Source organism: Miscanthus floridulus, chromosome 14 (genome assembly GCF_019320115.1).
Source record: "Miscanthus floridulus cultivar M001 chromosome 14, ASM1932011v1, whole genome shotgun sequence".
Taxonomy (NCBI): Eukaryota; Viridiplantae; Streptophyta; class Magnoliopsida; order Poales; family Poaceae; genus Miscanthus; species Miscanthus floridulus.
Genome location: NC_089593.1, coordinates 23,717,917 through 23,735,441, shown reverse-complemented (window position 1 = coordinate 23,735,441; position 17,525 = coordinate 23,717,917). Strand labels below are relative to the sequence as shown.

The 17,525-nt window shown below is 42.6% G+C and overlaps 1 pseudogene; it reads right to left on the bottom strand.

Annotated features, from left to right (window-relative positions):
• LOC136503190 (CBS domain-containing protein CBSCBSPB3-like) overlaps window positions 1–17,525 on the bottom strand; it is a 44,073-nt pseudogene that overhangs the window by 20,264 nt on the left and 6,284 nt on the right.

Sequence of the window (17,525 nt, the reverse complement as noted above, 5' to 3'; positions counted from 1 at the left end):
TGATCGGCGTAGAAAACCTATTGAGTTCAAAGTTGGAGACTTCGTTTATCTAAAAGTCTCACCTATGAAGAGTGTCCAACGCTTTGGTGTGAAGCGAAAGCTTGCGTCGAGATATGTTGGTCCGTTTGAAATCATTGGGCAAAGTGGTAAGGTGGCGTACAAGATTCAATTACCTCCAGAGATGAGTGTTATCTTCAATGTCTTTCATGTATCCCAATTGAAGAAATGTCTTCACGTCCCTGAAGAGAGAGTTCCATTAGGGGATATCGAGTTGAAATCTGATTTGACCTTTGAAGAAAAGCTGGTTCGAGTGATTGACACTCGTGAGTGAGTGACTCGGAGTCGGGTGGTCAAGTTCTACAAAGTCATGTGGAGTAATCAGGGTAGTGAACGCGATGCAACGTGGGAAAGGGAAGATTATTTGAGGGATGGTTATAAGGAATTCTATCAACAATGGTACGCTTTTCAAATCTCCGAACGAGATTTTTATAAGGGGGGAGGGCTGTAACACCCTAGGTGTTTGGCTTCCACATTTGCACTGCATTTCATGAACATAAGCATCATGCATCCATTCGTGAACTGATATCACATGAAACATGATTTCGAAACATTACAACATGTTGTATATTTCATGTGTGTTGTTTCTTTTATGAAATGTAAAGTGTGCAACACTTAAGTGTAACATGTGCCACTCACTTAGTGAAACAAGGTTAGTTAATATTATGCAACAAGATCATGAAACATGTGAAACATGACTATGAAACCATTGTAACAACTCATGTGTTTTGCATTGTTTCAGTACATACCTTGCTTGATTTTGGTGTGACCAATGTGTGGTGTGGCTAATAATGCTCTTAAGCAACTTAGTTATACTTAGAATGTCATTAGGAACAAGGTTCATGTTGATCATTTTGCCTAATTAGGTTTCCAAGTTATGGTTTGACCAAGTTGGACCGCTAGAGCTCCTGTGTTTGACTATTTAAAAAGTGTAGCTTAGGATGTTTGCATGTCTGAGCAACCTAAAGCAAAGTTGTAGAAAATTATATAAGGAACAAAAGTTATTTTATGACCATCTCATGAAAAAGTGCAGAACATGCTCAAAAATGGCCCACAAGTCAGTTTGAGGTCTATTTGGAAACTCAGGAAAATTTCTAAGTGTTGGAACTGCTTTCCAGTTTCATGATGTCGACTTTGGAACCTTGTAGATGGAAATCCATGGTGAATTAGCTTGAGCTTATGTTGAGTCATTTGGAGTACTCACTTAGCTCTATCTTGTAGTCCAACTGGATTAGAATTTGGTAGAGCCGATTAGGAGTTATGTAGCGTTGAAGTTCGCCTATCAGTCGGTTCATTTGAGCACTTAAACGAAAAGTTCAGACATCTACAGTACCCGACCGCGTTCAGTGTTTCACCGACGCGTGTGCACCACGCGTCGCTGACGGCCTGACCGGCCAGGCCACGTCGGGCCTGAGCTCGGCAATTGAAGCCCCAGCACGCCACCGAGAGCCCCCTGTGCCACATTTCATTTCTGCGTTCCTCCACTCACCACAGCAGCAGCCGAAGCACAGCCGCTCCGCCATTGCTGCCGAGCAAGCTCTACCGCACTCACGCCTGCTCGCCGCCACAAAAACACATCGGCCAGCTCACCCACTGCTCCGCCATGTCCTCCTATACCTCATCGACCGCCTAGCTAAGCCAGCCATGCCGTAGGTGAGGGCCATTGGCCGTTTTTCCGCCGCTGTCTCCGTGGTCGCGTCTCGCCAGAGCGGAGCTCACCACGGCCACCCACCAACGAGACCTCCTCATCCTCCTCTCTTGGCTTGGACAGCTCCTTAGTGACCTCGTGGAGCTCATACCGAGCTCGGATGAGGCAGCAAGGGCTCGCCGTCATTAGTACGCCACGCCAGAGCTCTGTCGTGCCGCCATCACCGGCGATGAGCCACCTCCGCTAGGTCTTAGGTCACACCACTTGCACCGATCGGTTCCTCTCGTCACGGGGATCATGTAGGTAGCTTTGGTGTCGCCGGAGTCCTCGCCATCGGCGAGCAAGACCACCGCCGCGCCATCAAATGCGCCTCCCCTGTTTTCGTCTCGCTGACGGGTGGGGTCGGCTGACACCCGGGTCCCACACGTCAGTGGCTGTGTATTCATATGTTAGTTCATTTATTCCAGTTTGGAGGCTGTTTTGTAAAATCCATTTCTGGAGTTTGGTAGATCTAAATGTGGTGGTTCGAATTTTGTTAGGATCTTGGTGAAGTGTAGTATTTAGGAAAAATATAACATGAACACTTGTAGTAGAAATTCTAGAAGATTTAAATTGAAACTTGAAATGTGTTTTTGAATGCATGCAAACTTGTTTAAATCATATCTAGAGTTTCTTTGATCCAAAAATTATGAAATTTTGTGGGTAAGCTAGTCTTGTATATTAGAAGCTTTGGTTAAAATTTGAGAGTCATTGCATGTGTAGTTTGAGTTATAGATTTTCCTTTTATCATTGGTGGATACTTGAGTGAATTTTTGTAAATTATCTAGGAATCCTATGGCCATGAAACTTGGTAGGTAGTATCTTAGTACCTTAAGGATGCTAGGAAAAATATGAAATCTGTTGCTTGACACTTTTCACTAAGGTTTCCTAATTATGCCATTTTAAGCCATTCTGCCTTACCATTTTTGTGTAGGTTGTTATACTTACTCAAATGGTGTGAAATTTTTATGATAGTCTACTTAGGGCATGTAGTGTCTACTGTAATGTTTGTAGATTTAATGGTGTAGTTTTCATATATGTTTACTATTTCCTCTAATTAATTAAATAAACTAAGAAAGGTATTAAAAGAAATGTTTTGGGGATGAACACCCTACTTTATGGTGTTCTTGTGATATGTGTGATGAGGTAGTAAAGTTGGTTTTGTCCAATCATGTGTTTATATCATAAGTTAATAATTATGTGTTTGCATTATGTCCTTCTGGACAGATCTGGGGACTTTAGAAAGTTCCCCATGATATTTTGATTTGTTGTGAATGTGATGAATACAAAAGTTGTAGATAATTTATGTATCTAGCTCCTGTCAAAATTTGAGGGCATTTGGCCCAGTAGTTTAGAAACTACAGCTGTTTAAAGTTAGGTTCCAGTTTTGCTTACTCTCTGCCTTGTGAGGACAGAGTTCTGTTGATTTATGAATTAGACTTGGTAAAGTGTTGAATCATGCTTTAAGGTATAAAAATGAATTGTAGACAATTTCATAAGCTTTCCATATTGTCTTGTTGCAAGTCATTTGGATTTATAAATCTCCAGTTATGGCTAGTTTACTGTACCGCTACATAGTCTTCATTTTGCTGAAATACAAATGCTTGAGTGTATGGTGTTGCAATGTTCTCGTTGATTGTTTAGGGGTTAGCCTAACTTGAGAATATGCTTAGGTGCAGGTGCTAGGTCATTAACTGAAGATGAGCAATTATACATTAGGTTGTATAAACTTGGTAAGTAAAGTGATTTGAATAGGGCTTAAATTGGAATATGCAAACTACAGCGAACATGTGCATTCCCCGAGCATCCCTGACATTCTTTCATGTGCATCCATGATATTTATCTTGCGCATTCATGCAATAGGTGTGCCGGAGGGAGTGACATTACTGGAGTTCGAGGGAGCCAACCAGGAGGAGGAACCCAAGGTGCAGGAAGTCGACGAAGCAGTCGCCGCGGAGGAATTGCCCGAGTGCCCTGACCACCAGCCTTCCTCGTTCCTAAAAGGCAAGCCCCGAAGCATATTAAGCCTCCTATGTTTTTACAAATACTTTGAGTACCTTTTATTGTTGATGATGCATTAAGTATAGGAATTGGTTGGAACTAATTGCTGCATTATATATCCTTCCTTGTCCAGATATCGCACTGGAATCCTATTTAAGTTCAGAAACGGGTTAAATGCTTAGCCATGCTTAGTGCGGTAGAAGTCAGGTGATTTCTTGTCACCTGCGAGCTTTAGGATGAGGTGGATCATGGTTGGCTATATTTGCTATCATGGAAAAGAACCATGTGAATAATGAATTAAGACCGGGCGGGGTCTTGTGTAGGTTTGAACATAGTGACTCCGTCTGAGTCGTTTAAGGACTGATACGCTGCACATCCTCATGTCATGTTGAACGCAGCCTAACACTTAGCTGGCCGGATAAGTCGTTCCGACCACAAAGCCTAGTAGCTCGACTTAGGCCGGGGACGCGAGCAGTGGCGGCATTCTGGAGGTAGTAAGGATGTGCGGAGAGCCATTAGCATAAGTCCAAGGCAAGTTAGAGTCCCGAACAACCTTGGCAGAGTGGTTCTCTGAGAATGTCGATCTGTTTGGACTCGCGACTCCTGAATCGTACCAAAGGTGACTTGTTTGCGACTCCAACGGGGGAAACAGGGTTTGTGTTTAGGAATACCCCTCCAGCTGGATAGGAATCGATTCGAATCGCCGTCTCTCCCGGATAGTGAGAACTTGACTGAGCAGCGGCAACGTAGATTCAATTAATTTAACGATATGGTTAAATGGATGATGATGATAAGGTTGCCACAATGAATACCTGATATGGTTATTAATGTTTGCACCCTAATAAAATGATTGCTTAGTACAGGTGCTAATATAGATGATAGGTTAATGGCTAAAAAGTCACTGCTAGTTCAGGCTAAGAGTTGATCATTATTACTTATGCTTTTCTGCAAAAAGAAAGTGTCAGCCAGATCCACTACATTAAGCTATGCATAATCCTTGGTGTCATTTATTTTTGGTTTATGACGGGTAAGTCTAGCCGAGTACATTCCTGTACTCAGGGTTTATTCCCTCTTGTTGCAGATGACCTTCTATATTAGGGATTCTGTAAGTATTGTCTCCACCCGGCGGGTGATGAAGACTAGATCATGGGCATGATCTCTGTTCTCTTATCTGAATGCTTTTGCGGGCTGTGATCAGCGAACTAGTATGTGTATTTGAACTCGAGTGTGTAAGTTAAACTATTTGCTTCCGCATGTTTTACAAGACTTGTTTTGTAATAACGATGACTCTGTGATGATGTAATCTATTTGCGAACGTCTGTGAAATGTTGTAACATACGATATGTTATGTTGAATTACTGTGATCTTGGTTGTATGCAAGTTGGTTTGAAATCCTTCGAGATTTCAGTTGACTACCGGGTTTATATAGGCTCAAGTTCGAGAATTTGATCATTTCGGTGATTATTTTTGTACTTGTGCTCTTATAAATTAGTCGGTTCTGTGACATTTCTCCTGTAACTCCTTTATTTGTTTCTTAAGTTCCTCTAGTTCATTAACCCCCATTCTATATGGACGCTTAGCTATAGGTGCAGTTCCAGGTAATAATTCAATAATAAACTCAATGTCACGGTCAGGTGGCATACCTGGCAAGTCATCAAGGAACACATTTGGAAACTCATCCACCACAGGGTCCTCCTTGTTGACGTTATCATCAAGCTGGTTCACTGTGGCTGTCGACGGTGCTCGTACTACCACATCGACATTGATTCTATCCCCATTTGGTGCGTCACAACAACTACCTTCTCTTGACACTGAATGATTGCCTGTTGTTGCTTCATGCAGTCCATACCCAGAATCACATCAATACCAGATGTTCTCAACACAATGGGGCTCACTTTGAACTCTACCCCCTTAAGGATAGACTAGTCAGAAGACAACGATATGAAGCTTGCATACTACCCCCTGGTGAGCTTACTAATATAGGATCTTTCATGGCATATAAGGGTATGCTATGGTTTCTAACAAATGCTTGTGATATGAATAAATGCGAAGCTCCAGAATAAAAAAGAACAGTGGCAAGAGTTGAGTTGATATCAAACGTACCGAGCATGACTTCTGGTTCTGCAAGTGCCATCTCTGTAGACACATGATTCACTTTCCCATAATGTGGTGGCTTTTGGTTGCTATTCTGCCTCTGAGGGGTTTACTGGTTGGGCTTCTCCGGGCAATTATATGATAGGTGACCCTTTTTCCACAGCGGAAACACTTGTTGGGAGTGCTAGGGGCACTAGTCTTCATAGGAGTGTTGTTAGGCGCTCCCTATCATGGTATCTGCTGACCACTCTGCTGCTGAGGATGTTGATTGCCATTTGGCTGCTTGTATGGTGGATGTTGCTGGTTCTAGTTGTGATTCCACTGATTGGGTGGTCCGTGGTACCTCTGCTAGAAGCCTTGCTGAGGGTTGGTATGCGGACGAGTATTGCTTCCAGAGGCCTGTCCCTGAAGCCTCCTCTTCTTGGCCTCCATCTCTTTGCGCTTGTTGTCAATAACAATAGCGCGATTCACCAGCGTCTGAAAATTGGGGTATGTATTGGACATAAGCTGGAGTTACAAACCATCATATAGACCCTTGAGAAAGCGGCATTGCTTATCAGCATCATCAACTACCTCATTCGGAGCGTAACGTGACAGCTGAGCACACTTGTCATGATACTCTGCTACGGACATAGATCCCTGCTTCAGAGCTCTGAATTCCTCCTACTTGAGCTCTATCAATCCTTCAGGTATGTATGTGGTAAGACCTGAAATTCTCTCTAAACCCCTGCCAGGTGATAGGAGGAGCATTGGTGGGACATCCATACTCAAATGACTCCCACCAGTCTTGAGCTTCTCCCTAAAATTGTCCTGACGCGTACAACACCTTCTGCTGGTCGTCGCACTACGCTATGTTGAGTTGCTTTTCCATTACATGAAGTCAATCATCTGCTTCCAGTGGATCAGTGGCATGAGAAAACACCAGGGGATGTCCCTTCAAGAATTCACCACGCTTGTCACGCGGTGCTCCACCAATTGGATAATTCTGCTGATTCTGCACCAGCGCTTGCATAAGCTGTGTCTACACTGCCAGAAGTTGCTCAATTGTCAGTGGCAGTGGTGGTGGTGGATGTGGGGGAACACCTCCATGACCTTGTCCTCTTCCTTTTCCAGACATCTGACATCCAACAAAAATATTCAAATTTAGAGATTTCCAAGTTATACGCACTTATAGAGATATAGAATACATTCTGAAAATTTTCAGGACGAGTTCCAACATTAGGAGCTCAGTAAAACAGTCATATATCGAGTTTCAGATATCCAAAAGAGACGTACTTCATATGGTTGGAAAGCTTAAGAAATTATATACAACTTTTATTCAGACCATATTTCCAGATTCTGTCGTTAAGTTACTCAAAAACAGAATACAACCGAAAATGTTCTAGATTCCAGACTGCGTAGAAACTTTATCTTGGAACAGCGATATCTCACAAACCAGATCAGGTATAGGGATGATTCTAGAGGAATTGGAAATATAATTAAGTGTAGTTACCCCCATAAAAATTTCATAATTTTTGGTCAAGTAGATTTTGATTGGCATTGAGATAAGGACAGACTGCTCCAAAAAACAGATCCAAGAGAACAAGATATACCAACCCCAACTATTTATTTATTGACTCAAACTTTAACATTCTTAACTATGGAACTTGCGGACATGCCCACAAAGTTCTAGCACTCATTACAAAAATCCAACTCACACATAAACATAATAACAAATCAACTAGGCACACCAAAGTTCACACCACACTATTCGACTCGACTTGACTCAACTTGACCTGTTCTACTAACGTCTTATTATATAGAAATGACTCCAACACCTATGGGCAAAATTTATTGGGAAGCTCCTCGTACATCCTTGGTAGGTTGAGGCATATCCTTTGCTCATCTATCACTTGTCGGTATCTCTTAAGGGTTTCCTGCTGTGCATTCAACTGATCTTCCAGTCGCCGAATCTTGGCTACTGACTCACAGCCAAAGTGTACCATCACTTGGGTAGTTGGATCCATGCCCTGAGGGTCCATCACTGCCCACTCCAATTCAGGGTGTTGACGAGGGAGGAATCGATATTGGTCCTCCTTCATATCCTCAAATCGATGACCACGAAGACCCATGCAAGCTGTAGCGGCTACATCTTCTATGCTATCCTCCATGGTGGCATAGTGAGCGTGATGCGCATAGCTCGAGTCCAGCTAATATGCGTCCTTCTGTTCGTCCCTGATGGAGATGCACACCCTAGTCTTTGAATAGGTGTCCTCTAGAGGGTGCGTACGCTCAGTGCAGACGTACTCCACAGCTGCGTCCCAATCACCGTAGTAGGTCTGGAGAATCCCCATAAGTTGGTGGTGCCAAACGGAGGATTCACACCCCAGCTTGTACCAGACCTTTGTAGTCCATCCTAGGGGAGGGATCATCTCATCCTCTTGAACATCGTCTTCCTCATCATCATCATCATCAGGCAATAAGACGACCTCAACTTCTTTGGGTTCTTCTTCTTTAGGCTCAGGCGTAGGTACAGGAGTTGGTGAATCAACTTATTGTTCCTGGGGTTCCTCCTCCTCATGTGGCTCCATGGACAAACCACGAGGCGGGTAGTAGCCTCCGGTGCTGATGCGAGTGGCCTTATTGGCATGAGGCATCTATAGAATTAGATTTAGTTAGATTAGAAGCAATAATTTTCATAACAGAGTGAGACAAAAGAAGCATAAAATTTAGCAAATAACAAGGGTGAGATGGAAAGCATGGAATAACTGAAGCAAAAGAATCTAAAATGACTATTGCTAACTAGGCTTGCGTCTTACAGCCAATGCGGCTCTAATACCAATCTGTGACACCTGATTTTAAGGATAAAATGGGATGCAAAATCTTATGTGCGCCCAGAGATCAATCACACACATAAGCCGACAAATTATAAATAGTATCATCATAAGTGTTTATTACATCACGAATAATAAGACAGAGTCTTCACATAAATGTAGCGGAAGTATAAAGAAAAGATCTCTCACGGAAGCTCCATATCACAGGGATGTCAACTGGTTGATCACAAGTCTAGTAATCCTCAGAAAAGTCATCATTACCATAGCCATCTGTTACCCATCCGAGATTTTTATCCAAATAATGAAAATAAACAAGCGTAAGTACATGTCGTACTCAACAAGTGTAACATGGGGTTCATGAGGCTCAAAAGGATTTACACATGTTTAACAACATTTAGCTTTTAATTGTCACAATTTTAGCATAAGAGTAGCAACAAGTTGTCTTAATTCCCAAAGTAAAACACATTATCAATGTAAACATGAATAATGAATAGCATAAACAAATAATTTTTAGTGATCGTTTATTCCATAAATGTTCCAAGGCCGCTCGTGACCGTGAGCACGGCTGATATACCAGTTTTACACTCTGCAGAGGTTGTACACTTTCACTGTGAGTCGTGATGCCCATATGCCCAGGTTTATAACTCCCAAAACACTTCCAAGGTGAGTAGGCAGGGGTCATTATGAAGCCTTTCAAAGGTTTGTCTAACAAGTTAGGGCCGCTAGGTTTCTGTGCCCTACGAATGTAGGGCTCCCCTTCCAATAGGCACAATGATGCGCACTATATCCAACCCGAAACACACCCCTCTTGTGCCATAAAGGTAATCTCTAACAAGCTAGAAAGGTCCTCATACTGAGCTAAAGCCAGAGCCATGTAGCCCTCATAGCTGTACTGTAAGTCCCAGATGATCACTTACAGATAAGTCCTTAGAGAGAGGAATCTGAAGCATTTAGAAAGTAGCTAAACACTCCAATCCCTGTTTCCAACTTGCTAAAAAGTTATATTTTAATGTTTATTGCATATGCCATTAGTCAAGTTACAAGATCATGGTTTAATTGAGCACTAGCAAAGCTACCCAATGCAAATCCCGTAGGTGACAAGGTATAAGTTCAATTCTAGAGAATCCCTATCAAGGTGACACATGCAACATGAATTTAATGTATTAAAGTTGATAGGAAATAAGGATGATCCCATGCTATACTTGCCTTGAACAAACTGAGGAGCCAACGACTCTATTTTGTGGGGGCTTCTATTTAAGCCCCGTGGCCGACTCAAGCTCACTCTCTTGGCCATTTGCATTGACCTAGCAACCTTATGAGCTTAGCCAAAGCCCTCCCACTCATCTCCATCATTGATTCATCATCTTTGTGAGATTAGGAGAGAATCCAAGTGCATTGCTTGAGTGATTGCATCTAGAGGCACTTGATGTTTGTGTTTCGCTGTGGGATTCGCTTGTTGCTCTTGGTGGTTGCCACCACCTAGACGGTTTGGAGCAGCGAAGGAGGATTGGCACAAGTTGGTAATTGTTCGTGGTCATCTCCGATGATTGTGAGGGGACTTGTACCTTCCCCAGTGGAGCACCGAAAGGTAACACTAGTGGATTGCTCGTGTCATTGAGTTACCTCACTTGTGGGTAGGTTCTTGCGGTGTCCAATTGTGTGGACGAGGTTTGTGCAACACCTCTTAGCCGCCGAACCACCAAGATTTTTGTAAGGAATTTGGCAATATGATGGCAAGTGAGTTTGAGATATCCATGATTGAAGAGCTTAGTTACTTCCTTAGTCTTCAAATCAAGCAATTGAAGAATGGTACATTTGTGAGTTAAGGCAAGTATATCAAGGACATGATCAAGAAGTTTGGCATGAGTGATAGCAAAGCCATTAGTATACCAATGGAAACAAATGGCAACTTGGATAGTGATGCAAGTGGCAATATGGTGGATCAAAAGATATATCGATCTATGATTGGAAGCCTACTCTATGTGACCGCATCAAGGCCGGATGTGATGTTTAGTGTATGCATGTGTGCTAGATTTCAAGCCTCACCAAGAGAAAGTCATTTAAAGGCAACAAAGAGAATATTGAGGTACTTAAGTCATACACAAAATGTTGGATTGTGGTATCCCAAAGGAGCAAAATTTGAGTTGATGGATATTCGGACTCCGATTATGCGGGATGCAAAGTTGAGAGAAAGAGCACATCGGGCACATGTTAACTATTGGGAAAATCACTTGTATATTGGTCATCAAAGAAGCAAAATAGTGTAGCACTTTCAACCGCCGAAGCGGAGTGCATTTTGGCCGGTAGTTGTTGTGCTCAATTACTTTGGATGAAGGCTACTTTGAGTGACTTTAGAATCAAATTCAAGAAAGTGTCATTGCTATGTGATAATGAGAGTGCAATTAAGTTAACCAACAATCCGGTTCAACATGCAAGAACAAAGCACGTTGATGTCCGCCATCATTTCATAAGAGATCACCAACAAAAAGGGGACATTTGCATTGAGAGTGTAGGCACCGAAGATCAACTTGCCGATATCTTCACCAAGCCACTTGATGAGAAGAGGTTTTGCAAGCTAATGAATGAATTGGACATACTTGACTTCTCTAATATGTGTTGATGCACCCCCCCATTCTATGACATGCCTCTCCTTTAAGCAAAGCAAGGTAGAAGTTGATTAGCATGGCATACATCCTTGCTAAGGACATGTTTTGTGCATCTAGACATCTTTCACATTTAAATAGGCTCATTCATAAAAATCAAATGAATTTGATGCTTGTATGGTACCACTATTGCTTGTATGCTTGAAATGATTTAGTGGTAGCATATGACATATTTGTGGACTTGTAAACCTAGTGTTTGATCTAGAAAATGAGCTCTAAGTGTTTAACTCAACATGGTACAAGATAACCCTTATTTGGAGGTGTGAAGAAGCTTGTCCTTAGATCAAACTGAGTTAAATATCTTTTGCAAGTGATCTAGATTGAACCAAATTAGGAAAATGATCCTCATTTCACATGGTTTCACCCCAACCTATCTAAAATTTGAGCTCGCTTTTTGTGCTAATTGTTGACAAAGGGGGAGAGAAATTCACAAAGATAGTAAGATAGGGGGAATTCACAAAGATAGTAAGATAGGGGGAGCAATCAAATGAAATGACACTGGGGATCAATAAAAATTGTACACAAGTAGAGGGAGCAAGCTCATAAACTTATATGTTGCATTTGAATGTGCATTTCATATATTTGCTTGCATAGCACAAGTTTTAAATTTCAATATCCATGCTTGTGTGATGTATGTTAGTTATAGGTTTGAATGATGAAATGAAAAACTAGCATGCATAGGTAAAGTAACTAGACTTATGTTCATTTTATGGAAACTAGACCCTTGCTTCTAATGTTGATCTCATGTGGTATTCTAGTTTTAGTGTATGTCTAGTTACTAATGGTGCTAAGGATGGTATATTGGTGCACTCAAATTGGTATCATGCTTCAAAGGTCCATCTCTTATACCTTAACATCACTTGGTAGACATTGTCTCCTATATTTCCTATCTAAGCATATGTGCAAGTTACAATCCAAACTCTTAGCACATATATAGGGGGAGCAATTGCTACCATTTGGGGTTCATGAAACTTGTCCATATCCTTTTACACATGGTAAATATGCTTGGGCAAGCAACATGGATTAAATTAAAATTCAATTCATATCTTTGTGTAAGGGTTGTCATCAATTACCAAAAAAGGGGAGATTGAAAGCTCTAGTTTGGTTTTAATGAATTGATGAAACCCTTAGTGCTAACCTAGTTTATCAAAGTGATTATGAGATAGGTAGCACTACTCCAAGTGATGAAGCAAATGAAGATCATGACATGATGATGATGATGATGATGGCATGGTGATGATCAAGTGCTTGGACTTGGAAAAGAAGTAAGAGAAAAACAAAAGCTCAAGGCAAAGGTGAAATTGATAAGAGCTTTTCGGTTTAGTGATCAAGACACTTAGAGAGTGTGATCACATTTAGGATTGATAGTCGTACTATTAAGAGGGGTGAAACTCATATCAAAATACGGTTATCAAAGTGCTACTAGATGCTCTAACTCATTGCATATGCATTTAGGATCTAGTGGAGTGCTAACACCCTTGAAAACATTTGTGAAAATATGCTGACATATGTGCACAAGGTGATACACTTGATGGTTGGCACATTTGAGCAAGGGTTCAAAACTTCACTGGCGCCCTGTACAGAGAAGACAGGGTTTCACAGTGTGCACCGGACGCTGGTCATATAGTGACCGGATGCTAGGGTCTATGTCCGGTCAGTGGCGTGCAGTGAAGGCCGCCCTCGGTCTCTTGACCAGACGCAGGCAACCGGACTCCGGCTGAACACTGTTCAGCATCCGATTGTGCTGATGTGGCGGCGCACAGAGGAGATAGTGAGTGACCGGACGCTGGGTGAGTCTGGTCGGACGTGACCGGACGCGTTCGGTCGTGAGTGGATGCTTACTGGAAGTGACCGGATGCTGGGGTCCTGTGTTCAGTCGTGATCTAACTGACGCATCTGGTCGCGACTGGAACCTTACTAGAAGTGACCGGACACTGGGGTCCTGTGTCCGGTCCTACACTGTAGAGCATCCGGTCACAACTTAAATGCACTGATGACTGTTGAGATCGGGCAATCAACATTTGAAGCAGGGGACACGTGGCGTGCATCGTGCGACCGGATACTGGGGTCCTGTGTTTGGTCGCCCCGTTTTTCAGTGGACCGAGGAGCCAACGACTCTATTTCGTGGGGGCTTCTATTTAAGCCCCATGGCCGGCTCAAGCTCACTCTCTTGGCCATTTGCATTGACATAGCAACTTTGTGAGCTTAGCCAAAGCCCTCCCACTCATCTCCATTGCTGATTCACCATCTTTGTGAGATTAGGAGAGAATCTAGTGCATTGCTTGAGTGATTGCATCTAGAGGCACTTGGTGTTTGTGTTTTGTTTGTTGCTCTTGGTGGTTGCCACCACCTAGACAGCTTGGAGCAGCAAAGGAGGATTGGCACAAGTTGGTGATTGTTTGTGGCTATCTCCGGTGAAAGTGAGGGGAGTTGTACCTTCCCCGGTGGAGCGCCGAAAGGTAACCCTAGTGGATTGCTCATGTCATTGAGTTACCTCACTTGTGGGTAGATTCTTACGGTGTCCAATTGTGTGAACGAGGTTCGTGCAACACCTCTTAGCCGTTGAACCACCAAGTGTTGGTCGATACAACGGGGACGTAGCGTGTTGGCAAGCACATGAACCTCGGGAGAAAATTGGTTGTCTCTTGCCCTTTGGTATTCTCTCGGTGATTGATAAAGTATTCATCTTGTGATTGGTTCACTCCTTTACGCGGCGGTATAATCACCTTACTTATTCATTTACATTCCCGCAAACTAGCTATAGCAAGCTTTTTAGTGTAGCTAGAATTGAGAGCTTGCTTTGTAGATTAAGTTCATCTAGTAGAGCTCTTTAGTGTAGCAATTGTGAGAGCTCTTAGTGAGTAGTGACCTAGTAGATTGTGTGCCTAGTGATCATAACAACTAGAATTGTTGGATAGGTGGCTTGCAACCCTTGTAGAGCTAGAGCAAGTTAGTTTTTCGGTATTTGTCAAACTAATCAAATTGCTCTAGTTGATTTGTAGATTTTTAATAGGCTATTCACCTCCTCTAGCCATATTAGGACCTTTCAGACGGTCACGGCGACGACGGTAGTGTCCTGCCCGGACACGAGCGAGGATGAAGACCCTGACAGCTGGGGCCGGCTGTCAGTGGGAGGAAGGAGGAGTGCGGCGCGACGTGGCGTGTGGGCCGAGAAAAACCGGGCCGACGCGCTGGGCTACGGGGAAGAGGAGGACAGGCCACGCGGGCGAAGCGGCGCTCGGACGGAGCTGGGCCGCGGGACTGGAACGGGCCGTGGGGCGCGGGAGGGAGGCCGAGCTAGGCTAAATACAGAGAAGAGAGAAATAAAATCCTTTCTATTTTCTAAACGAATTTCCAAACAAATTTTGAATGCAAATTCAAATTAATTTGAAGTTTGACTTCAAACCATACAATTCAAAAATATTATGCAGCAGCATGTATGCACATACATGTATGTAAATCTTATATTTGATTTTAATTTGATTTATTATTTTACTATGTCGCATGCACACACTATTGCATAAATAAATCTAATTCACCTATTTTCAAAATGTTGCAAATTTTAGGGTGTTACACATAGTAGGGTGTTACACATAGTAAGCTCAATGTCCTTTCTATTGCTAACAATTGAAAGAAAATAATCAGAGAAAATCAATGTTATACTTTGTATTCTCGGTGACGATGGTTGACAAAGAAGGTTTGAACATCCTCTCTCTTAGAGTTTCAATGAGAGCAGAAGAAGCTGTAACCACAGAAAATAACTAACTTTAAATGGTTTGTAAGATGATACAACATAAAAAATAGTTTTTAAAATGTAGTTACAACAATAAAGATATATAATAGAAGCATGTACAGTAGAGCAGAATATGATATACCTAGCGAATTGGTATGATATGAAGTTCACTTGGATTTAGAATGATAAGGCGTTAGCATGATTACTATTTATAAAATATACCTTATAGATTAAATCAATTTACTCATATGACCAAAATGGTTTTTGAATTGAGAATTTTGAGATATTATATATATGTAATGCAAAAAACCTGAAAAGTTGCCTCCTAATTGGCGTTCGACCCCTTCAACAGCAGCTGCTATTGCACTTCCTTGTTCTGCAGCCTTTTCCAGTCTTGCTATTGCGTCATAAAGGCATTTTGCAATGTCCAGCATAGCAATAACCTCACCATTTTCTACAACGGGAAGGTGTCTAAATTTCCCTAAAATATGAGAGAACATATTGGAAAGCTGATGTTAGTGAAGAAGGAAGCACATATCCAACTAAGTGCTGACTCAGGGTTTCTATGCAAGGACATGAGAACAACCAGCTTACACAGTATATACATATATCATCGTTAAAATCACGACAGGAACTCAGCAACGTGCCAAATGAATCCAAGAAATTTAACCATACAAATGAAGAAATATTTGCTACTGAGATATTGTGGACTGTGATACAATACAGCTAAAGTTGCCTAACCGTCTACCCAAAATTGTGTTTTCATTGCACGTATAAAACTAGCAAGTTCAGCTGGATTGACAGTGACTTATGAATAAGTATACATAACATGATACAATACAATTTTTTTCTTTTCCAAAACAAGATTACATTTAAGACAGGGAGAAAAAAGCATAGTGGTTACAGCAAAAGATATGCGTTGCACAAGAACTTCAGGATGTAGCCGATACCATTACGAAAAATGTACACGGATGGTTAGTGCAGTACAGTACATATATCAGAAAACAGCGACACAAATTAGGGAAAATCTGAAGCACCGAAAATGACGACAAGAGAGGTGTGAATGGGAGCCGTAAATTTCTTTCGAAACTTTTCGACCACTGTCCCAAAATCACCACCAAACACGCAAACCAAGCACCATGATGTCCACGGCCTAAATGAGTAGATGGATGTTCCTTAGGAACACAGCGGGATACCACAAAGCCAACGCAACAGACGAAAAATAAAACGGAGCTCAAACGAACCAACCGCGAAAGAAACAGCAGCACACTAGCAACTCACATCGGACCTGTCCGGGAACTGCACCGGACATGTCTAGTAAGCACGATCTCAAAAAACATGTTGAACTTAGCACAGTCAGTCCATACCGGACCGGACACGTCTGGTATGCTGAACAACACTAAGCGTCCTTTAGAGAAAAATCGAAAACCCTATCAAATGGTGTCTAAAAATTATGAAATTTTAACCACAGTCTCTAGACACATTGAGGTAGATCTTCACCAAATTTCAGCTCCAAACTCGAAAGTTTGACCTACCGGACACATCCGACATTCACATTGGACGTGTCTGGTATGTACGAGCAGTTCTCTGGAAAAATTGATTTAACAATCAAAACTCGATCAAATCAACTTGAAATAACTTGAAACTTTGCAGAAAGGATTACCACGGAGTTGGTAGGCTACTCCTAGAAGATCATCACCCAAGACAAACTCTAAGTCCATGAAATCAATAAAAATCGTGCAAGAGCGAGTTTTTCTCCCTAAAAATTGAATCTCCCCTATTTGCCCCTAGATATTTCAGAGCGAACCACCTAGCCTGAGGGCACTATGGTCCAACTCGATTTCTATTGATCGGACGGCCACGCTTACTGCACAGATTTGCTTCGCCTCGACGCAACCTTTGTGATTCCGCACGTGCCGTCCCGTTCCTACTCGGAACCTCCGCTCGGGTTTTGAGGCCAAACCCGCGAAACCGTCACCCGGTGGTTTTGAGGCTCAACCCACCAAACCGCCCCGAGTAGCGTACTCCGTACGTGTCCCCCGCCACTCGACGCGTGTCACCTCCATCATCGATCGCCCAGCCACCAAGTCAACCAGAGCCTCCACTCGACTTGCACGTCCGCCATCTTGACTCGGTCAACACGGTCACTTCCATGTACACTTGTGTTTGTCGATGTCCCCAGATGTTAGCCACCATGGCTGTTCATCCGGCCTCCTAGTCCCTCGGTCCAAGCCTCATGTCTGTCCGTCACCGCTCCCAGTCCATCGGCACAGCATGTCCCTACTTGACCTTCATCTCGCTGTCGACTACCGCCTCCGGGCTCCACACCTGCGCACCACAAGCCAAGAGACATGTTGCACGACCCAACTCACGTCATGGTTAGTTAACAAACTTAACCTAAGACGCGAATAACGTTGACAATCACTCATCACAAATCCGAACCACAAGGGCACATATCAACCTTGTGTTCGCAAAAT